The sequence below is a fragment of the Leptidea sinapis genome, chromosome 46, assembly GCF_905404315.1.
Source record: "Leptidea sinapis chromosome 46, ilLepSina1.1, whole genome shotgun sequence".
Classification (NCBI taxonomy): Eukaryota; Metazoa; Arthropoda; class Insecta; order Lepidoptera; family Pieridae; genus Leptidea; species Leptidea sinapis.
The window spans coordinates 5,715,883-5,738,763 of record NC_066310.1 but is presented as its reverse complement, the minus strand read 5'-3'; the positions used below and the strand labels follow the sequence as shown (position 1 = coordinate 5,738,763).

The following is a 22,881-nucleotide window of genomic DNA, read 5'->3' as shown; positions in this document are numbered from 1 at the left end:
TGGCAATGTTGTTTGAAACATGAACGTTGTAATTACTTGCGTGTCAGAGTCACGACATAACAACACTATGGACCAACGCGAACCGAAAACGTGATCTACAAACATTTAAATAACTCACTCGCTCACTGGTTACCATGTGAATAAGACTGCATTAAATGGCCAGTGTTCGAAGTATATCCATCGAACAGCATTATATTACAAATATTGCTTAGTAGATAATATTAATTACTTATAACCATGTGTTGCCTTTAGTAAGGCAGTACGCGAGTAACCATTGATCGGTCCGGTCCTAGTTACCATTAACCATTTGTCTATAACCATTACAGGACTGGTCCGCGTAACCATTTTAACCAATTAATAGTAGAACCATTAATTATAGTTATGTAGCAAGTATCATAGATAAGTTTAGTACCTTAAATAAATAAATACTTTTACCATAAAACCAATATATATATCTACCACTAAGTGCACCCCTTATCAGCCTGTATTGTATGGTTCTCATGTCATTCAAATCAATCAGCGGTCAATTACTGGTTTTTGTAGCTAGTATCCAAACGAGCTTCTGTTCCTCCTCCTCGCGTCGGTTTCCTCAGTGCTCATCTCGTCAGAGTACTTTGTTGTGTATTATTTGCCGCCATCTGCCCCTGTCGGAAGCAGAGTGTCAAGCATCGTGGACAAAGGCTGTACGAATCTGATCGGTTCATCGCATGGGGCTCCTTCCTCTTGGTCTTCTTCCCTCCACCTTCCCTGTTACCATCAGTCTCTCCAGGTTGTCTTCATCCCTTCTGGCGATGTGCCCGAAGTATTCTAGGACCCTACGCAAGCAGATGGTAGAGATCACAATGCCCAGTCGTTTCAGGATAGACACATTAGTTCGGTGTGCTGTCCAAGGTATGCCCAACATCCTTCTCCATCACCACTTCTTCTTAGAGCTTCTGTTAAAAGGCATTTATTTTCTCAAAATCGATTCCATTAGAAATTTTTCTATATGATTTCCAATACTGCTACCGCTTCGGAAACAAGTGGCGCTCTGAGATAGAAGCAAATTTTTTCTATTCTTTTTTTGCAGTCTTTTTAATCAAATATACCATATTGTATTGTCATTGTAATTGCTATGAAATAATCATAATCTAGTCCCAGGCTGTCCGATCGCTAAGATATTCAGCTGTGGGGTCATTTTTAGAGAGACAGAGCCATGTTTTATTATGAATGAATAGTGGCTGAAGTTGTTATTATAGAAGTGTATACATTTACCCTTGAAGCTATTATGTATCTTATGAAGCCTACTATAACATAATGAAAATCACTCATACGATCAAACTATATTATTGCAAAGAACTTCTATTCAAAGATTACACGAGAAAAGGCATTATCTATAAATAAATAAAAAATGGCTCTGTCGTAAATTCTATTACTCAACTGCTGAATATCTAAATGATCGGACAGCCTGGGACTAGATTATTATATAGCGATAGAAATGACTGTACAATATAGTATATTTTTATTGAAAAGAGCGCAAAAAAAAAAGAATGCTGGGAGAGTTTCTTGCGCCGCTTCTTTTCTCTCAGAACGCCATTTGTTTCCGAAGCGGTAGTAGTATCTAGTAGTTATTAGAAATGACATCAAAAATAATTCTTAAGGAATCAATTAAGAGAAAATAAATGCCTTTTATGCCTTTTTTTTTAAATAGAAAGTACTAGAAGTTTCATTTTGCATCCATAAGTTATGATATCTCTCTTTGTTCTGCTACTTATTTTTTGTCTTGTCTTCATCAACGATGTTTTTACTGTTTACTATCACAGTATAAATTCAATTATATTTCTTCGTACTTGGAGTATTAAATACACTTAACCTTTTAAAAACTATTTTCCGAACAGAAGGAACGATTTCGTCCTACAAAAGTCCCCTGCGAGCTATAAAAATAAAAACCAACGACCTAAATTAACATATTTCTTAATTTACTATTATATTATAGTATATAAAATATTTCATATCGCAGCAAGTTATTACCAATTCGGAGTGGCGATAATCGTAAAATACTCGTAAAGCCATGAGATAAGCACGCTTATACTCCAATAAACCTAGACTGCACTTGTTTTAAACATAGCACAACATATTCTAATCACTATTCATATTGGGGACCAGTGGGAGGCTCCTTTGCACAGGATGCCGGCTAGATTATGGGTACCACAACGGCGCCTATTTCTGCCGTGAAGCAGTAATGTGTTAACATAACTGTGTTTCGGTCTTAAGGGCGCCGTAGCTAGTGAAATTACTGGGCAAATGACACTTAACATCTTATGTCTCAAGGTGACGAGCGCAGTTGTAGTGACATTCAGATTTTTTGGGGTTTTTCAAGAATCCTGAGCGGCACTGAATTCTAATGTGCAGGGCGTATCAATTACCATCAGCAGAACGTCCTGCTCGTCTTATCCCTTTTTTTCATTAAAAAAAAGATAACGTGAAACCTCGCTGAAAAAGACCGAGAGACACTGACTCTTGTTTTACGCTTAAGTTTTATGTCACTGTTTTTAAGTGAATCAATATTGTCTAAGCCTCGAAGGAAATAATGTTACTAGAGTTTGTTCGATATAAATTGGCTTAAATACTTAAAACATGTGTAATCCTATTGTGCTCGCTTCTGACATAAAAGCTGCTTAAACACATGTTTTACATAATCTATATTCTGACCGAGTGTGGATAGTTATATAAATAATAATAATAATAATATGGATAGTCTTTAACACAAATTATCTTGCCCCAAACTTGGTATGATCTGTAACTAAGAGTACAAGACAAAGATGTATTAAATACGTTAATATATAATAAAACATACATAAATACTTTTTTCCATGAACCGGAAACAAACACCCTGGATTTCTTTATGTATATACTAGCTGACCCGACAGACGTTGTTCTGAGCATAACAAATAAAATACTGTTTTTTATGAAGTTTTCAATAATATTTCATAACATCAAGAATTATTTCGTAAGATATGCTTGTTGTTATAATGAAATTGTTTCACAGCAGAACTGTCAAACCCAAAGAATTCTCTCATAGAAAATATGTCCATACAAAACAAATATTGGAATTAATAATTATTATGGGTGCCAAATCGAAATAAAAACTATCCTATCTCTCAAGTTGGACTAAACTGCACTCCATGAAGTAATCCTTATTCAAATCCGTTCATTAGTTTAGGAGTCCATCGCGGAAAAACAATGTGTCACGTTATTTATATATATTACAAGATAAATGAATTGCTGTTCGTTAGTCTCGCTAAAACTCGAGAACGGCTGGATCGATTTGGATAATTTTGGTCTTGAATTATTTGTGGAAGTCCAGAGAAGGTTTAAAAGGTGAAAAAAATATGAAAATGCTCGGAATGAAATAAAAATAACAATTTAATTATTCCTTTGATGTATCCCCAGTCGTTCAGAAATCAAATTGAAAGAATACTTAAAAGTTAATAAAGTCTTAAGAAATAAAGATTTTTATAAGTACTACGTGTTTAGTTATGTGTTTACGCGGACAAAGTCACGGGTATTAGCTAGTATATATATATATACTAGCTGACCCGGCAAACGTTGTTTTGCCATATAAAGTATAATTCACGCGATAGTTTTATAAGTAATAAAATATTGCCTATATTATAGCCTGTACATCATTTTGTTCTATTGTCAATAGTTTTTGCAGCGCACGCAAAAATAGGTTTTAGAGGATCCCTAATTTTGAAATAAAAACATAGCCTATAGCCTTCCTAGATAAATGGACTACCCAACTAGTATAGACTAGATATTTGTTTTCAATGGACATATTTTCTATGAGAGAAATGATCGACGCACGGTTTGACAGTTCTGCTGTGAAACAATTTCATTATAACAACAAGGAGCATATTTTACGAAATAATTCTTGATGTTATGAAATATTATTGACAAATTCATAAAAAAACAGTATTTTATTTATTATGTACACAACAACGTCTGTCGGGTCAAATAGTTCCATCATATAATTCTTTGCACCATTAATATAATGGATTTAGTATGAGAATTTATAAAAATACGAAGAATTTATTTCGAAGCTTATAATGTCAATATATTGTATACACTTGAAGACTAGTAAGGATCAAAGGAGATTGACTCTATATATTTACGGAGTGGAAATGTTGGGAAATGGTCTTCATTTCAATTCTCGTTCATTTGACTATAATGTCAAGATGTATTCAAAAAGGGGCCAGTCTACCAAAAATAAGAGACCATGAACGAAAGGTTTGATGTTAGTGGAATTAGCAAGGAAACTAGTAGGAATCTGAGAGTCATTTTTTATGACAGTAAGGGACGAGACGAGCAGGACTTTCAGCTGATGGTAATTGATAAGCCCTGCCCATAACAATACAGTGCAGCTCAGGATTCTTGAGAAACCCAAAAATTCTGAGCGGCACTACAATTGCGCTCGTCACCTTGAGACATAAGAAGTTAAGTCTCAATTGCCCAGTAATTTCGCTAGCTACGGCGCCCTTCAAACCGAAACAGTAATGTTTATACATTTCTGCTTCACGGCAGAAACAGGCGCCGCTGTGATACCCATAATCTAGCCGGCATCCTGTGCAAAGGAGCCTCCCACTGTAAAAGATATGCTATCATATGATCTCAAGTAGAATGTTAAAGAGACGGAAATGTTGATATAAATAAATGGATCACTCGGAAATTTTATTTATTTAGTATAATTTCCGAAATCCCCGTGTTATATTTATTTATTTTACTATTAACGTTTGAGAGAACGAAGTCTGTCCGGGCAGCTAGTCTTCTACATACTTATATATAATGAAAATGGTCATTGTTTGAGGCTCTTTCAACTCTTAACCACTGATCGTATTCGATGCGAAATTTATCCTAGATAGTTTATGGTATACATATTTTTCGAATTCCAACCTTTCTTCCTTTTAAAATTCGCCCAGCGAAGCGGGCTGGAACGGTTAGTGTGCTATATAATATGTATATGATATAAAATTCTCATGTCGCGGTGTTCGTAGTTAAACTCCTTCGAAACGGCTTGACCGATTCTAATGAAATTTTGAGTGCATATTGGGTAGGTCTGAGAATCGGATAACATCTATTTTTCATCCCCCTAAATGTTAAGGGTGGTCCACGCCAATTTTTTTTTTTTTTTTTTTTGAATTTTTTTTTTAAATATGTTTGATTATGAGTCAACATTAAAAAATACATACAACTTCAAATTTTCACCCATCTACGATGAACAGTTACTTTTGTATCGATTTTAATATCGGCAATACAACGTTTGCAGGGTCAGCTAGTATGTATTATGAAATTCAACATTGTACATAATATTTGTTTCAGGGGACAGGTTGTTGACAGGGAAATCTTAGTAATAAAGTTTGGATTGGTTGAGGGAGTCTCTCGGGCGCAGAACCCACGGAACTCGAAAGAGATACCAAACATCTAGAAATAAGTAAGACCAAAAAGAGAAGAAAATCGATGAAATGTTTGGAAGTTTGTACACAAATCAACTTCCCCCTGTTTGAAAGTTCGTATCATTGTATTTTAGGAACTAGCGTAATTATTATCACTTAGTTACACGTTTCATATAAAATTATATCCCGACAAATGAAATGGCTTCCGGTAATTTATGACCAACTGTTACCAATTTATGAAACTATTTTGTTTCTATTACTGTCACACTTTATATTTTTTTCTGAAGCCATTAGTGAGGATATTTTGTATACAAATAAACAATACCTCACAATAAGTCTCAAAAGTGTCTCACAGCTCACGACATTAACAATCGACTGAACACTGAAGTGAGTCAAAACGAAGCCATAATGTGCAATTTGCGCTTGACAAAATTCAACAAAGTCATGGCTGTTTATAAAGTACTTTTACATCTCTCATATTCGGTAAGTAGGTCCTTATTACCCCCATATGGGGCTTGTATTTGACCAATTAGCGCTCTAGGGTAATAATGTAGCAAGAAAATCCCTAGGGAGCTAAGTAATTAAAATAAAAACTCTTCACTCTTTCAAAAAGTTCGCGTACATCTAACCATCATACTGGCAATAGACATCATGCATTCAGCCCAATGACAAAAGAGGTCGCTTCGCTATTCAGCCTTGTCTTCGAATAAGTATAATAGTCATCAATTTTAAATATCGAACGGCGAAGCTGAATTTCGTTCTTGAAAAAAAATAATTAAAAAGAAAAGATGAAAAAAGGCGGGAATAGAATACTTTTACTTTAAATATTGTTTGTTTTTGGGATTTTTTATATAATTACGTGCTAATTAGGAAAAAAATGAGTTCTGCAAGTGATGAAGATATAATATGCTGCACTCCCGATTCAATGAAAATGGAAGCTGACGCAATTAACAATATTTTATTATTGTAATGCCAGTTTTTTTTCTACTTACCTCACAATCGAGATGTAAAGCAGAGTAGTTAGCTCGGGTGTAAGCATCAATTGGATCCTCGAACTATATAAATATCTCGGGCTCTTGGCTACTAATCTACTATTTTAAATCATCAAGAAAAAAAACCCCTAATGGTTATGGTGAGTTGTCTCGACTCGTATACTAGGAAAACATAAAGTAAACGTTGTATAAAGTAGGTATTGTTGCCAACAACATTTTGAGCCGTTGCTAAAAGTTAGTTCAGTGAAGTAATACTCCAGTGAAACAAAACTGCGCCGAACTAAATGCTCGCTTATAACTCCATCCACACAACCCTCTCCTACAAAACTTATGTATACTTAACTTTATATTATTATGTGCATCAGAGTTCTGTTAGTACAACAACAATTAGAACAAGATTTCTGTACTTTTGCAAGATCCTGTCGCCCTAGTAATATAAGCATAGCTGGTCACTGTGGCTAAAGGGATAGAATATATTGTAATAATAAAAAAGTACCTAAGTACCTTTTGTTATACTAAAATAAAACATTCACTAGTTTTATTTTTCATTCACTCAAAATTAAATATCCTTGATCCAAATATCCATTTATTTTATCAATCATTTAAATGTATTCAACACAACCAAACGAGTCATTTAGTTTTGACGTATGCGTAATCGATAATGATTTCTCCACAAAACAACACTATTTAATTGCGTACGTAATCGTATCCGGTACGTAGGACTGACAAATGACAGCTAATTCAAATAAACAGATCGAAAGAGTTCGTTCTATATTCAAAACATCCACATTTATAAAACAACTACATATTTATAAAACCACTTCATTGTAATTTGCATTCAGTTATACATATATTTACATGATGATTCATTATTCATAAATGCACAGAACGAGGGATTTACGGCCGGATCAAATCGGAAATTCAAACGGAAGAAAATGCGACGAGGATAAATCTCGGCGAGTTCCATTACAGCCAGGCCGTATGCTTGTCAATAGCTCGCTTGATTGGGAGCTCCTCGGGCGCGCTACGAGCCTGGTACTCAGTGATTTACTACCAGCCCGCGCCACTTGGCGCATTGCCCGAGCATCGAACCCGAACTTAAGAAAAATTGGCTTCGATGCGGAAATGTAATACAAAATGTGCAATTTTACAATTAAATTTCAAATAAGTTTACAAAGATATTTGTTTCACTTATATCATTGCAATACAACTAAACTTGAAGACTAGTATTAATTTTATAACTAAAGATACATTCAGTGTAACACTAACTATTTGGTCCTCCGCTACCTACATGTTATGTACTTAATTATAATTTAAATTTACTCATAAGGTGGTGTAAATACATTTTTTGTGAACTCAAATAATAATATCATCAGCCTAGCGAAACTCTCTAAGAAAAAAGATATTCAATCTGAAACGTGCAGTCATTGATAGGTTGACAGATGACGCCTAGAATCTTGTAAAAAACGGAGATAGCCGAAATCCACTACGTTTTGTTCGCTTTCAAACTTTTCCGGGTTCTACTTTGTGGCCAATCAAGATACTGTAATTACTACTATTTCAAATTTATCTCAAAAGCATTTGTAAACTTAGAATATACTATGGAGGATAGAGGCAAGGAGAATCATCTTATATGGGAGAAAAGTTGAAAAAGAGTCCAGCTTTTGCTGTAAATAACAGTTCAAAAAGCGTCCACAATGGCGCTGGTGTAGGCACAGGGTATGGTATGAAGTATGGTGAATGTAGCAATTGTCAACGAATTCAATTATGGTCGACTAAAGAAGTAATTATTGAAAATTTCAATAATTTACGTTGTACATGTAAATAAATGTAATGTAGTAAATATAACCTTAATGAATTATTAAAGGGAAACGTACCTAGAGTGATTAGTATTGTTTTATATTTGGCGCTTCTTTTAAGATCTACCCTGATGCTACTGCAGCGCCACCCTAATTTAATACATTTTGACGGACACTTTTTCATATACACAGATGATTTTACCTTCCATAGAATAGACCAATAAAGATAAAATAATATATTATACTAGCTGCCCAGACAGTCGTTGTTCTGTAGATAGTAAAAAAACTGTTTTATATGAATTTGCCAATAATATTTCAAAACATCAAGAATTATTTCGTAAAAAATGCTCCCTGTTGTTAAAATGAAATTATTTCACAGCGGAACTGTCAAACCGTGCGTCACTAAATTCTCTCATAGAAAATATGTTCATACAAAACAAATATTGAAAATAAAAATATTTATGGGTCCCAAATCGAAATAAAAACTATCCTATCTCTCAAGTTGGTCTAAACTGCACTGCATGAAGTAATCTCCACTAAAATCCGTTCATTAGTTTAGGAGTCCATTGAGGACAAACATTGTGACACGAGATTTATATATATTAAGATTATGTATTGGCATTATCATATTATTTTAATTCTCCCAAAAGCGTCTTATTATTAGCAGATGTAATCGTATTCATTACCTCATCAGAAATAGTCTCACAATACCGACTCGATTACTCCCACGCTACTGTATATAACTTTGCCTCGCCGATCATATTAATATGCCGCGTAATTTGATGTATTGTTATAAGATACAATGATTTATTTTACCTCTTATAACTTTGTGTATCTCATCCATCATACTGAAATATGTTCCGAACTAGCACAGTGCAAACACTCTTTCCATCAGACTATTGCTCATAACGTAATATTGTATATTTTTAAGAGTACTAGCTGACCCGTTGTTCTGAACATAATAAATAAAATACTAAATGAATTTCTCAATAATATTTCATAACATCAAGAATTATTTCGTAAAATATGCTCACTGTTGTTATAATTAAATTGTTTCACAGCAGAACTGTCAAACCGTGCGTCAATAAATTCTCTCATAGAAAATATTATGTACATACAAAACAAATATTGGAAAAAAATATGGTGATGGGTATCAAATCGAAATAAAATATATGCTATCTCTCAAGTTAGACTAAACTGCACTCCATGAAGTATTCCTAATAAAATCCGTTTATTAGCTTAGGAGTTCACTGGAAACAAACACCAGGACACTAGATTTTTGCTAGGATTTCGATTTTTTTGTTATTCGAACATTAATTGTAAAAAAAATACGATTCTGTAAAACCTTACATTTTCATTGAATCATTTTAGAATTTGAATGTATGCGGGAGACAAGACAAAAGAGGAGGTCTTTCATACGAGTCTGTTCCGCGGCCATAACATTGCAGCAAAATGCGTTAGTAAACCTGTTCAATTATATATAGTTAATGATTAAAATGAATTTTGAAGAACTAGTTTCAACCACGTACTAGTAAAAAAATAAGGACTCCGTGTCACCGTACATAACAGTGGAGCACCAAAACAAGCCGATTAAAGTGTGTAAATACATAGCCCCACGCATACACTTACACTGATACAAGCCGATAGGCGACCATTATGAGAATTGTCATCATCTGTGACAGATCAGTTTGCGTCTCAATAAAATATTTTAAAAATGCCGTCGTGCGTTGTGGAAAAGTGTAAAAACAAAACTATAAAAGTATTTGTGGATATATGATTATTTAAGGGAGAAAAAATTGTGTAAATGGTATACACCATAAACGCACACACACTACAATAAAGGTGTTTCACTTGCTAATATCACGACGCGGAGTCCTTCTTTTTTTATTAGTCCGTAGTTTCAACTGTTATTTTTGATATCTGAAATCAAGGTGACACAAATACTTCATAAATCTGATTGGTTGATTGATATCTTGTACACGATTTTTGCTATAACTGCAATTAACTTACCGGTTGACGTTTATATATGTCAAAGCTGTTTATTTGATTTAAATATAACGTGCAGTGCCATTACTGCATAAATGCAACAGTTATTTGTTATATATATACCTACATCTATTATATTGTATGGACTTTACTGTTTCCTTTAATCTGTTTCTTCGCTAACTTTTAATCCACGCAACAGATTTTTATACGCTTTTCACTTTTATTCAGATAATTCTATTCAGAAAGGTATATATATATATAGACGTTGTTCTGCATATTTCGCGAAATAATTCTTGATGTTACGAAATTGAAAAAATTTACAAATTCACAAAACAGAATTTTATTTTTTTGTACAGAACAACGTCTCTTGGGTCAGTAGTGTCTTTATACTATCCCTGAATACGGTCATGAAAGTTATTATCATATACCTAACTAATATTTATTGATTCGTAGATGAGTGCTATATCCTCTAAAGTGCTATTATAAATTGTTTGTACCTACATAAAAATATTAGTCTTGTTGTAATTTGGTAGGTATTACCATTCAAAAGTACGTACAAAAGCTATAAATAAAACAAAAAACCTCTAGTAACCGGTCGTAAGCTTTTTTCGTATTACCTGCTGGCTGAGTGTAGACAAATTATTGTACGTAATGAAACCCTAAACCCCAAATGCGTCTCTTCAAACACAACGCGCTGCACAAAAACTCGCCAAATGCGGTTGGGATTCCGTCCCTTTCTCTCACATAGCGTATTTGGAGCGTGTGAAAAGGACGTGTGATACCGAAGATAAAGCGTCTGGAGATCTTTGAAGGTAATATTTTCTTTGTAAGTAAGGCGAGCGTGAATTGATTTGGATGGCTATTCAACAGCATCTCCGCGCAATATCAACTCGAGTGTGAAAGGAGTTCTCCAAGTAATAACGTCAAACAAGATTATTGAAATAGGACTTCATAAAATATTATGTAGAATAAAGAGATTGAGCTGCTGCGTTTTGTATGTACGATAATATTTAGGCGAATGTAGGTCCTATTGCACACTCGATAATTACTGATATTGCTTGTTATCGAAAACACCGTAATGCTATATAAGCGTTGTAATATGAATTGCATTTAGCTCACGTTTGCAATCGGCTTTGCGGTTTAGTCAAATTGCAAACATCAGGCATATAAAACTTAGCACGTCAATACTTATGAAATTTCAACCAACATTGTTATGATAAATGTTAAAGCAGTGGTTTGTTTTGTAAAATTACGTAATGCGTTAGTAAGGAACTACTGACGAAAATAACAAACCGCTAACGAGAACTGTAACCAATATTTTACATTTATGGTAGCCTGGTAGCGAGCATGTGTGAATATTGTTAGTATTATTATTAACTTAATAGAAAGAACTCCAATACTATTTTTTTTTCTAGAATATAACTGTAGGTACATACTACTACTACTGTAAATCTAATTGTAGGTACCAGGATATAATAAACGTTCGAATATCGTCATCGCTGACTGCTTGGAACTTTAAATACACATACGGATTGACGAAATGGTAAGTACCGGTTCATTGCGAGTCGAACTCAGACACGATGCGGTTCCATTATACAATAATATGTACAAAACTATGGCGGCCATTTTGGAGTTCGCCATCGTGGTTGGTCAATTTTTCTAAGTAATAATATTATATAATGAGAAGAATCTAAAAAATGATTCCATTTCGACACAAATATTGAATTTGTAAAAATATTCAATTTAATAAAAGTATAAAATTCGGCAATCCGCCATGTTAATTATAAGGTGAAAGACGTCACAGCTCAGATATCAAATCTCGCATGAAGTTTTGGGTGTTCTGGAAGTGACATTATAATCGGCTACCACGACACTTTCGAGCGTTTTCACGCGCGATTCAAATCAAATTGATAAAAATACAGTGATTTGTGTTGCAGATATTGCTAAAATAAAGTTTTTATTTTCGAAATCAGTAGACGTGTACCGACATTATAGAAGGCGTTAATGTGATTTGTGTGTCTGCTGACAAACAGAAGAACGGGCGATTTAGCGATTGATTCCTGTTGGTCCTTCGAGCCTTAAATGATTCAAGAGTTCATTCTTTAAGTTTTTCAATCTAGTTAAATGGTGTACAAATATTACATTTAGCATGTTACGGCATGCATGAAAATGCAATAATATTTTACAATCGCTAGATATTTTATGTTACAGCTTACAAACCCATAACGCACGACCTGAGACTTTGTGGTATTGTTGTAGGAAAACACATTGAGGAAACTATTCAAATTATTATAGTCTGTTGCATCTTTTGTATGGTATTTAAATACTACACTAGCTCCTGCCCGCGGTGTTTTTCGTGTGGACGCTATACAGCATCAAAATCACCATAATTCATACCAAAATTTACGAACCACGCGTCAGTCGAGCAGTGGGCTGAGTTGCTAAGAGCTTGCACATATAGAGGTTGCGGTTTCAAGTGCCGCATCGTTCATAAATTTTGGATATAAATTTAATTTGTCAATAAGTGCGTTAGCTAGTGGTTTAAAAGTGTTTAATATTCAAAATACTAAGTAGCTTACAACTTGTCAATCAAAGTCTGTTATTTTATTATTAACAATAGACTTTCCTTTTCTATCTTTCTCTATCACTATTAGAGATGTTGTTCTCTCTCGCACACTCTGTTTATCTATAGTACCCTAGTACCTATTTACCAGTGGTAGGCTCCTTTGCACAGGATGCCGGCTAGATTATGGGTACCACAACGGCGCCTATTTCTGCCGTGAAGCAGTAATGTGTATACATTACTGTGTTTCGGTCTGAAAGGCGCCATAGCTAGTGAAATTACTGGACTAATGAAACTTAACATCTTATGTCTCAAGATGACGAGCGCAATTGTAGTGCCGCTCAGAATTTTTGAGGTTTTTCGGGAATCCTGAGCGGCACTGCATTGTAATGGCGTATCAATTAACATCAGCTGAACGTCCTGCTCGTCTCGTCCCTTATTAAAATCAAACACCTATACTGTAACTCTATGGTAAAAATTATCATAATTTCATTCAATTCGAATATAATCTAAAAAGTTTGCAACGTGCAGAACTTATTCAAATTATTCAAACGAATCCCAAATATAATATTGAACAAAGGAATTGTCAAGAGGTCGTATAAGTTCAGGACTTGATTCTCGGGAACAAACAAAAACTCTCGTAACAGTTTCCAGAAGACAGTAATACATTCCGAGTTGGGAGCCTCTCGTGTAAACAGAATCCCTTTAGCAGCTCTTGATAAATTTACTTTACATACGAGTGACGTCACAAGTAGCGATTCTTTCACGTGGGTATTTTTTATATTATGTACTAGTTGACCCGACAGACGTTGTTCTGCATATAAAATTTAGTTTATTTTTTACCCCCTGAGAAAGTTAGTAAGATATAAATTCTAATTAGTTATTCATTTTAAACTATTCTTTCAATTTGATTTCTGAACGACGGGGCACAGCAAAGGAAAAAGAAAATTGTTGTTTTTATTTAATTCCGAGCATTTTCATATTTATTCACATTTAAAACCTTCTCTGGACTTCCACAAATAATTCAAGACCAAAATTAGCCAAATCGGTCCAGTCGTTCTCGAGTTTATGCGAGACTAACGAAAAGCAATTAATTTTTATATAAATAGATAATATTCACACACTTTTACACAAATTATCTGGGCATAGCATGTACTGGAATCTTCTATGGGTGCAAGACAACGATATATTTAAACAATTTGTCATGTTTTAAAGTGATAACCCTCACTTCTGGGATTAATTACACAAATAAAACTGAAAACAAGATTTTATGAACGATCGCGTACCGTGCGCTTTTTCCAACTGAGCCAACCGTTCGAGTGACGTATCGTTGATATAATTTTGTATGCTTTGTTCAACGATCATGAAGATACGGGGGGGGGGGGGGGGGCACACATTTTACAACTTTTGAAGTGTCTCTCGCGCAAACTATTAATTTTTAGAAAAAAGTGATATATGAAATATTAATATTTTTTAAGACCTATACATATTTACCCCACATGTTTGGGTTTAATGAAAAAAAAATGTTGATTTTCAGTTCTGAGTATGGAGAACCCCTAAAATTTTTTTCCATTTTTGTGTGAAAATCTTAATGCGGTTCACAGAATACATCTAATTACCAAGTTTCAACACTAGCTCTTATAGTTTTGGAAAAAAGTGGCTGTGACATAAGGACGGATGGACAGACAAACATGACAAGGCTACGGAACCCTAAAAAGGCGTTCGCAGTACGAACTATTAACAAATAAAACTACCTTACATGCATCGTAGAAATCATTGTTTTCTTAAACAAACAAACACGACCTTTCTTCACGGACGAGTAAAAAAAGAAGGATTCCGTGTCACCTGACATAAAAGTAAAGCACCAAAACAAGCCGGTAAACGAGTAAATACATAGCCCCACGCACACAGTTACACTAATACAGGCCGATCGGCCGCCATTATGAGATTTGCCATCGTCTGTGACATATCAGTTTGCGTCTCATTAAAATATTTTCAAAATGCCGCCGTGCGTTGTGAAAAAATGTAAAAACGATACTATAAAAGTATTTGTGGCCATATATGATTAAATATTGCGCAACTGGTATCTAGCTAATATCACGGCGCGGAATCCTTCTTTTTTTACTCGTCCGTGCCTATATTATGAACTTTGGCCAAATTGCTCTGTTCTATATCCGCTCAAGACCAACCAAAATATGCAAGTCATCTGCTCCACAGATTAAACATTAATAATGTTACAACGCGCCAGCCGTCTGAAGCCATCGCTAATGGCCGCTTATAAATTCAAAGCCGGATTATAAATTATAATCACAACACTTACAACCCGTTAATATATTGTATGCAAATCCACTTAATTTGAATGAAGATGCACAAAAACTAATTGACTTCTGCGCATATGATGATGACACGGCTCAACACTTCTGGCGAGAGTTGTAGAGCACTGAGAAAGTGTGCGCTGAGCGTTCATTAACCGACTTTGAAAGGGAGGAGGATCTCTTTTTTTTTTATGAAAATAAGGGACGAGACGAGCAGGACGTTTGGTTGATTGTAATTGATACGCCAAGCCCATAACAATGCAGTGCCGCTCAGGATTATTGAGAAACCCAAAAATTCTGAGCAGCACTACAAATGCGCTCGTCTCCTTGAGACATAAGACGTTAAGTCTCATTTGCCCAGTAATTTCACTAGTTACGGCGCCATTCAGATCGAATCACAATAATGCTTACACATTACTATTTCACGGCAGAAATAGGCGCCGTTCTGATACCCATAATGTAGCCGGCATCCTGTGCAAAGGAGCCTCCCACTGGTGCAGAGTCCGATAAAAACTGTAAAATCAGGGTTTTGTTCTCGGCCATTTTCTCCTCCAAAACTTTACCAATCGTAGCGAAATTTTGGAAACAATGGAAAGTAGATACTCTGTGTCTGACTGTTTTGATGTTTTAGGTTGTTAGGTTTATGGAAAAGCAGGACACACGAGCGTACGTGTCACCTGGTAGTAAGTGATACCTTACCTTCGAAAAAAACGCGTACACCTTACTTAAAGGCCGGCAGAGCTCCTGTGATTCCTCTGGTGTAGCAAGAGAATGTGGGCGGCGGTGATCACTTAACACCAGGTGACCCATACGCTCGTTTGTCCTCGTATTCCATAAAAAAAAATAACGCTTTAAGCGCTTTTTGAAGTACTCTAGCACTTTGAAATATCAAAAAACAAAAAAGAGAGACACAGATAATGATGATATTGATCTAATTTGATAATAATACTTATCAAAAACTAATCTAATCTATTATAAACAAGGAGATAAAAGTCGAAAACGTTTGTGTGTAAAAATAGCCGCTAATTTTCCTTTTAATGCCTTTTCCTATTAATGTTTAAATGTAATGTTTAAAACCATTTATTTTGGTAGAACTTATTCGACCAAATTATATAGACAGATTATATAAAATTATAGAGATACTAACCTTTCCCGCACACTTCGCTGGGCGAATTTTAAAAGGAAATTGACTAAATTTTATTCATCTTACTAAAAATACAATAAATAAATAAACAGTAAGTTTTAATTTCCGCTCGTTATTTGAGAAAAGTGCTCGAGTACACCCACTTAGGCGTAGTACAAATTAGTTGCCGCACACGCCCGCGGATCTAGTTGAAGCGCAGCGGAGATCAATCCTTAATCTTATCTCTATATATAACATTAACGGCCGTTCCCAATATACAATCTACAGATAGAGATAAATTACTACCTTCTACTGTCAGTAATTAGCTGTCAATAATCTGAAGCTGTCACAATATACCCGATATGTCATTCTTATCGCGTTATATTGGGACGCGTAAATTGGCATTTCCATACAAACTTCTATCGATGGTAAGCAATACGTCGTCCCATTGGCAGACAGAGTGCACGGATAAGGTGAGTTACCGTCGATAAGTTTATTGGGACATAAAGGTGAACGATAGTTACGATTTTTATCTCAAGTAAGAGATAGACTGAATATTGGGAACGGCCGGAAAATGACAATACCCGTTGTATGGCAGAAACATAACACAATATTTAAAAACGAATATCTCATATATGGAGTTACAAGTCTCTGCTCCGTTTCATTATTATCAGCTGTACGAACCACTTGACATTTCAACCTCCACCTTATAAGAATTATGATAAAAATATTGAATAATGAATACAAATTATTATTCTTATAATATTGACACACTTTTTACACAAATTATCTTGCCCCAAGTTAAGCATATATAGCCTGTGTTATGGGTTACAAGATAATGATATATTTAATACAATATACTTACATATACATACATATACTCATGCAAACATACATAAATACATTTAAACATCCATGACTCGGAAACAAACATCTATATTCATCAAATTGGAAACAGACATGTTAATATTTTAAAATGTTAAGAAGCATTTCGCAAAAAAAGGCAAAAAAGGCTTTTATTTTCTCAAAATTAGTTCATTTAGTATTCTTTTTGATGTCATTTCTAATATACTAGATACTACTACCGCTTCGCAAACAAATTGCGCTCTGAGAGAGAAGAAGCGGCAAGAAACTCTCCCAGCATTTTTTTCTTGCGCTATTTTTAATAAAAATATACAATATTGTACTGTCATTGCTATTGCTATAAAATAATCATAATTTATCAATATTAGTGGATTAAGGTTTTTTAGTGTTTTACAGTTTAATGTTATATAATATATAAGTAATTACTTCTTATGAAATGTCTAATTTGATGTTGTCTTACGGCCGTTTTCAATAACCAATTATCCTTAGTTTAACTTACTAGAGCTAGACAGATCTACCCTTTTTCGCTTACTTATATTTCAATAACCTATCGACATAAAGCATTGTACTATAATTGACATAACGGTGACAGCAATGTATCCGTAACTAGAGACATACAAACCTTTATCGCTGATAAGCTATACGTCGTCTCATTGACAGACAGCGGGTACGGATAAGGTGAGTTACCGTCGATAAGTTTATAGGGACAGAAAAGTCAACGATAGTTAAGATTTTTATCTCAAGTAAGAGAGATAGACTGAATATTGGGAACGGCCGTTAGAAGGCTTAATTCAAATCTATCGGGTACTATTTCCGTATTCAAATGAGTGAATCTAATGAAGAATATCGAAACATTTTAAAATTTTACAATTCATCGGAACGTTCTTTTTTAAACTAAGCCGCTATTTTTTAATTAGAAAATATGGTGATAATTCCTGACTATGATATACTTAATTTATTCATATTGCCGTAATTTTCCACACCATTGCAGCAAGTTACAATGCAACCCGCAAGGTACTACTACCACTTATAATTTATATAATATAAAATAAAAAAATATTATACTACCTACTTTTTTTTTTAAGGAATAGGAGGACAAACGAGCGTACGGGTCACCTGGTGTTAAGTGATCACCGCCGCCCACACTCTCCTGCAACACCAGAGGAATCACAAGAGCGTTGCCGGCCTTTAAGGAAGGTGTACGCGCTTTTCTTGAAGGTACCCATACCCCTACCTAACTTTAACTACGAAATTCACACGAAAAAAGATTTTAAAAGCCGTTACTGCTTGGGAATTTATAAATACTTATAAATTCCTAAGCAGTAATTCAACTAACCAACTACTTACTATTATCATTCATATAACATAAAAATATTAAGTTTTTCATTCTGTATCTTATATTCAATCATTATATTTTTTATGATTTCTTTAACAAAACACATTCAACATGCGATATTTATACACAGTCTGTAAAATTAAAATATTCCTTGCCTTTTTCAGTTTTCCATTAAAGGAAATGATGAAGACCTTCTTGGTTTTGGCAGGGATTTGACACACACAAGCCAGTTCTTTATAATTTATAAAAAAAAAAAAGCATTCTGAAATAATTCAAAAGAATAGCCCGAGCTCTGTGCATTATGAAAGGCGCATAAAATAAAAAGCGACGAACCACTTGAGCCCAGACTTAATTCATTTTCCGTTTCATTCGTTCGCTTTAACCTTCGTATTTCCGTCTCGTTTCTTCTTATATTGAAGACCTTTTGAGGAAAACGGTAACCGTACTGTGTAAAGGAGGTAAACAGATTGAGTTTCTAGCTTATTTGAGTGACTATTTGAGGGATAGTTTATATTTATAAAGGATATTTTTACAACAAATGGACAAATATGATTTGTTTGTTATGATTTGATTGTTGAAATTGGTCACCTACAATGATACACTGTCAATACAACTCTACCACGTTTCTGAAGCGCTAGTACTTTAGATCTTAGGAGCACACTAACGGCCGTTCTCAATATAAATATCTACAGATAGAGAGAGATAAATTACTACCTTCTACTGTCAGTAATTAGCTGTCAATAATCTGAAGCTGTCCCAATATACCCGATAAGTCATTCTTATCGCCTTATATTGGGACGCGTGAATTGCAATTTTCATACAAACTTCTATCGCTGGTAAGCTATACGTCGTCCCATTGACAGACAGCGTGTACGGATAAGGTGAGGTACCGTCGATAAGTTTATTGGGACAGAAAAGTCAACGATAGTTACGATATTTATCTCAAGTAACAGTTAGACTGAATATTGGGAACGGTCGTAAGTGTAATTTGTCAAAGACTATTTTTTAACTTAGCTGGCTTGCAAGACTTATAACTTATCAAAAGACTTCTAAAATAAGGGTGGTTTGCAAAATATATTTTTTTTATTTAAGATGGGATGATGGAAATTAGCCAACCACCCATGCACATCCGCTACATCGTGGGTCAAGAGATGCGTTGCCGGCCTTTGAGTTTATGCCTTATTTGAAGGTCCTAAAGTCATGTCAGTTCATGTGAACCCAAGATTCCTCAAAGTGGCTATGCGAGGCAAGAAGGTCCCAAACGCGCTGTTGTAGAATGCCAGACGTCTACTTCATACTGGTGGTATTTTAATTTAGACGTAATGTCATAACCACAGACATAGATCCAAGTAGATAACGCAAATCCCTCAGTCTGAATGAAAACCAAGCGTTCCCTTTTTTTATGCCTACTGTGACGTCGTTAAAAATGCCAGTGCATCGTTCGCCTAACGTTTAGCCACTCACCTCATTATTCGTTGACGTTTTCAATACATCAATAGTCGGTATTGCTTATTACTAAAACGGCAATGTATTATAAATCATAATAAAAAATAAAATAAAAGCGTCAAAGGAAGAGCATTGCCCCTCTTTTTGTCACGCGAAGTACATACACTCGCGGCATCTATTTGGTTCCACGTCTGTGGTCATAACGGTGAGATTATAAACTAAAATTATACAGAAACTGTCAAATTCCAGTGGACATACAATATATAAGAAAATCTCTAACGGAGATATAACAAGATAGGAAAGTTAAGCGGATCTATTGTCACCGTAACCAATTTTGATGGAGAAGTCGTAAACGGCCAGCCACGCTCGCCACGCTTACTCACACATTAACAAATCACACACTGTAAACAATTTGTTATGTTTCAAAGTGATAACCCTCACTTCTGGGATCAAATTTATCACACAAGTAAAATTTTGAAAACAAAATTTTATGAGCGATGCGAGACTCGAACCAGCGACCTCTCGCGTTCCGAGCGAGCGCTCTTACCAACTGAGCCAACCGTTCGTGTGACGTATCGTTGATAAAATCTTGTAAGTGGATATCATCCTCACCATCTGGATGTGTGGCGGTCCTCCACAGTGCGGTTTTCAAGGAGCTTTCTTCCACGTACTACAAAGCTGTGGAATGAGCTTCCTTGTGCGGTGTTTCCGGGACAATACGACATGGGTACCTACAAATAAAGCGCGTACACCTTCCTTAAAGGCCGGCAACGCTCCTGTGATTCCTCTGGTGTTGCAAGTGATTGTGGGCGGCGGTGATCACTTAACAACAGGTGACCCGTACGCTCGTTTGTCCTCCTATTCCATAAAAAAAAAGTGGTGAAGCCACAATCTGAGAGTTGAACAAAGCATACGAGAATTTTTTGTGTAATAAATCACAATTGGTCTCGCGTTGTCGTCATGTCAGGTCGTCTAAACGCTAGTATCTTGTAAGTCTAAGGCCAAACCTAATAATTAATACAAGTGTAGATTAACAATTATGACAACTTTCTCACGTACATATCTCGAAGGTATTTTCACTACACATATATCATGTATGACGCTCGATAAAAAGTTGGCAGCTGTGCCGTATGTTCTATGATTGTTATGGAGATATTACGAAAGGCCATCTTGTTAACTGCCCATTACAAACGTCAATGTACTGGAAGATGTGAACACACGCGATATAATGAAACTAACGCGCTGTGAAATAACAGTCATGAATTTATCATGGTTTTTATAAGTGGCCTTTTGCAAGAAAACGCTAAATTTCTGTTTTCTATAGTAGCTGTTGCCCGCGACGCGGACGCTATAAAAGACTTCATCTAGCGTGACCCAACCTCTTGTTAAATATTTTTGCATTTTCCTCGAACATAATCTTTTACACAAATTATCTTGCCCCAAACTAGGCATAGCTTGTACTATAGGTAAAAGACAATGATATATTTAATACAATATACTAACTTAAACATACATAAATACATATAAACATCCATGACTCGGATACAAACATCCATATTCATCATATAAATGATTGCACCTACCGGGATTCGAACCCGGGACCTCTAGCTTAGTAGTCAGGATCAGTAACCATTATTTATTAGTTACTGTATACGGATATACCGAAAAGATTTTTAAATTAGTTTTTGAATTCGGAATTATTGTTTGTCGCTTGTGAAACGTCTAATCTTGTGTTTACATTTTAAATATTATAATATCATAAAACACGATATCAGAAATAGTAAATAACATAACGATTATTATGGCTTTAGATAAAATATACTAGAAACGAGATCTAATAATGTAATAGTGATTTTTTTACATAAGTTGAGTAAATGATTGTACTAGATAATCATAAACTAAAAGAGCTCTTACCGTTCCCAACTTTTGCTAATGACGACTGGCGATGACAATCCAAGATAGACACAATCCATTCAGCACTTTGTGGCACTGTTAACACTATCACTTGTGTAACGGCACGTTATCAATGCACCATCACTCAACACTCCATACCGACTTGCACGGGCATCCAACGCGGCACAGGGTACCTACAAAGATATAACAACAGCTATGAAACACATACCAGCACTTCAGCAGTATTCGATAAACTACAAAAAATATAATACGTTTAAGACGATAGCCGAACGCGCGTTGCGTTTGCACGCTACACGAATACTGACTGTCAGCGACAAGCGCCTGGCATTTGGTAGCGCCCTAGCTTGAACGAACGATATTACACTACTCTGCAGTCAAAAAATGCAAGCAAGCAAATAATAAGAAATAATAATTATTTCTTTTGTTGAAATAACGCTTATAAGCAGCGATAAACAAAACGTAATGTACCAGGAGAGTAGCAATGCAAAAGATGTGTGTTTTAGGTAAGAGTGAGATAAGTGAATTCTCGGAAATGCTGAATTAACAAAACAATTCTATTGTTTAAGCTTATTTAGCTCGGACGGAGCCCTTGGTCGTTATTGTAGAAATTAGCATAGAGGTTTATGATAATTTATAGCTAGCTGTTAACTCCATTATCTGTGTAATCAATAAAATTATCGATGATATTATTAATCATTTACAAAGCTCTATATATAATAATGCACATGGTAATTAATTACAGTTTGCGCGTCTTAATTCAATTAATGATATTACGAGCAACCATATGATATTATTGGCAACATAGCTCCGAATTAATTGTCAAATAAGTATTTAACATCATTATTATGAATCATCACTTATTCACAAAATTTGTAACAATGTAATGTTTTATCTTGTAACTGCTTTGTCCAAATGAAAATAAATTTCATATGTCACTATGGATTTGCCAAAAGCCATTGAAACAATGTATTTAAAAAAATGTGCACGTTCGAAATGATAGGACTTAAATACTTTCACGCATAGAGCAATATTATGTCTTACTTCATAGGCCTACTTTTTTGACCGCTGGTATTGCGGATGTCCTTGGGCGGTTGTCTCCTCTATAAATATT

At 35.0% G+C, this 22,881-nt stretch overlaps 1 protein-coding gene across 2 annotated transcripts in view; it reads right to left on the bottom strand.

Moving 5' to 3' along the window:
* LOC126977919 (zinc finger protein 608-like) overlaps positions 1-22,881 on the bottom strand; it is a 187,433-nt gene that overhangs the window by 115,096 nt on the left and 49,456 nt on the right. Inside the window, exon 2 of one of the 2 annotated variants that reach the window (XM_050826607.1) lies at positions 21,771-21,943. The gene's annotated coding sequence lies outside the window, so the exon portion shown is untranslated. Of the gene's footprint in view, positions 1-21,770; positions 22,057-22,881 lie in introns of those variants that run through there. The other variant, XM_050826608.1, reaches the window with a different exon arrangement.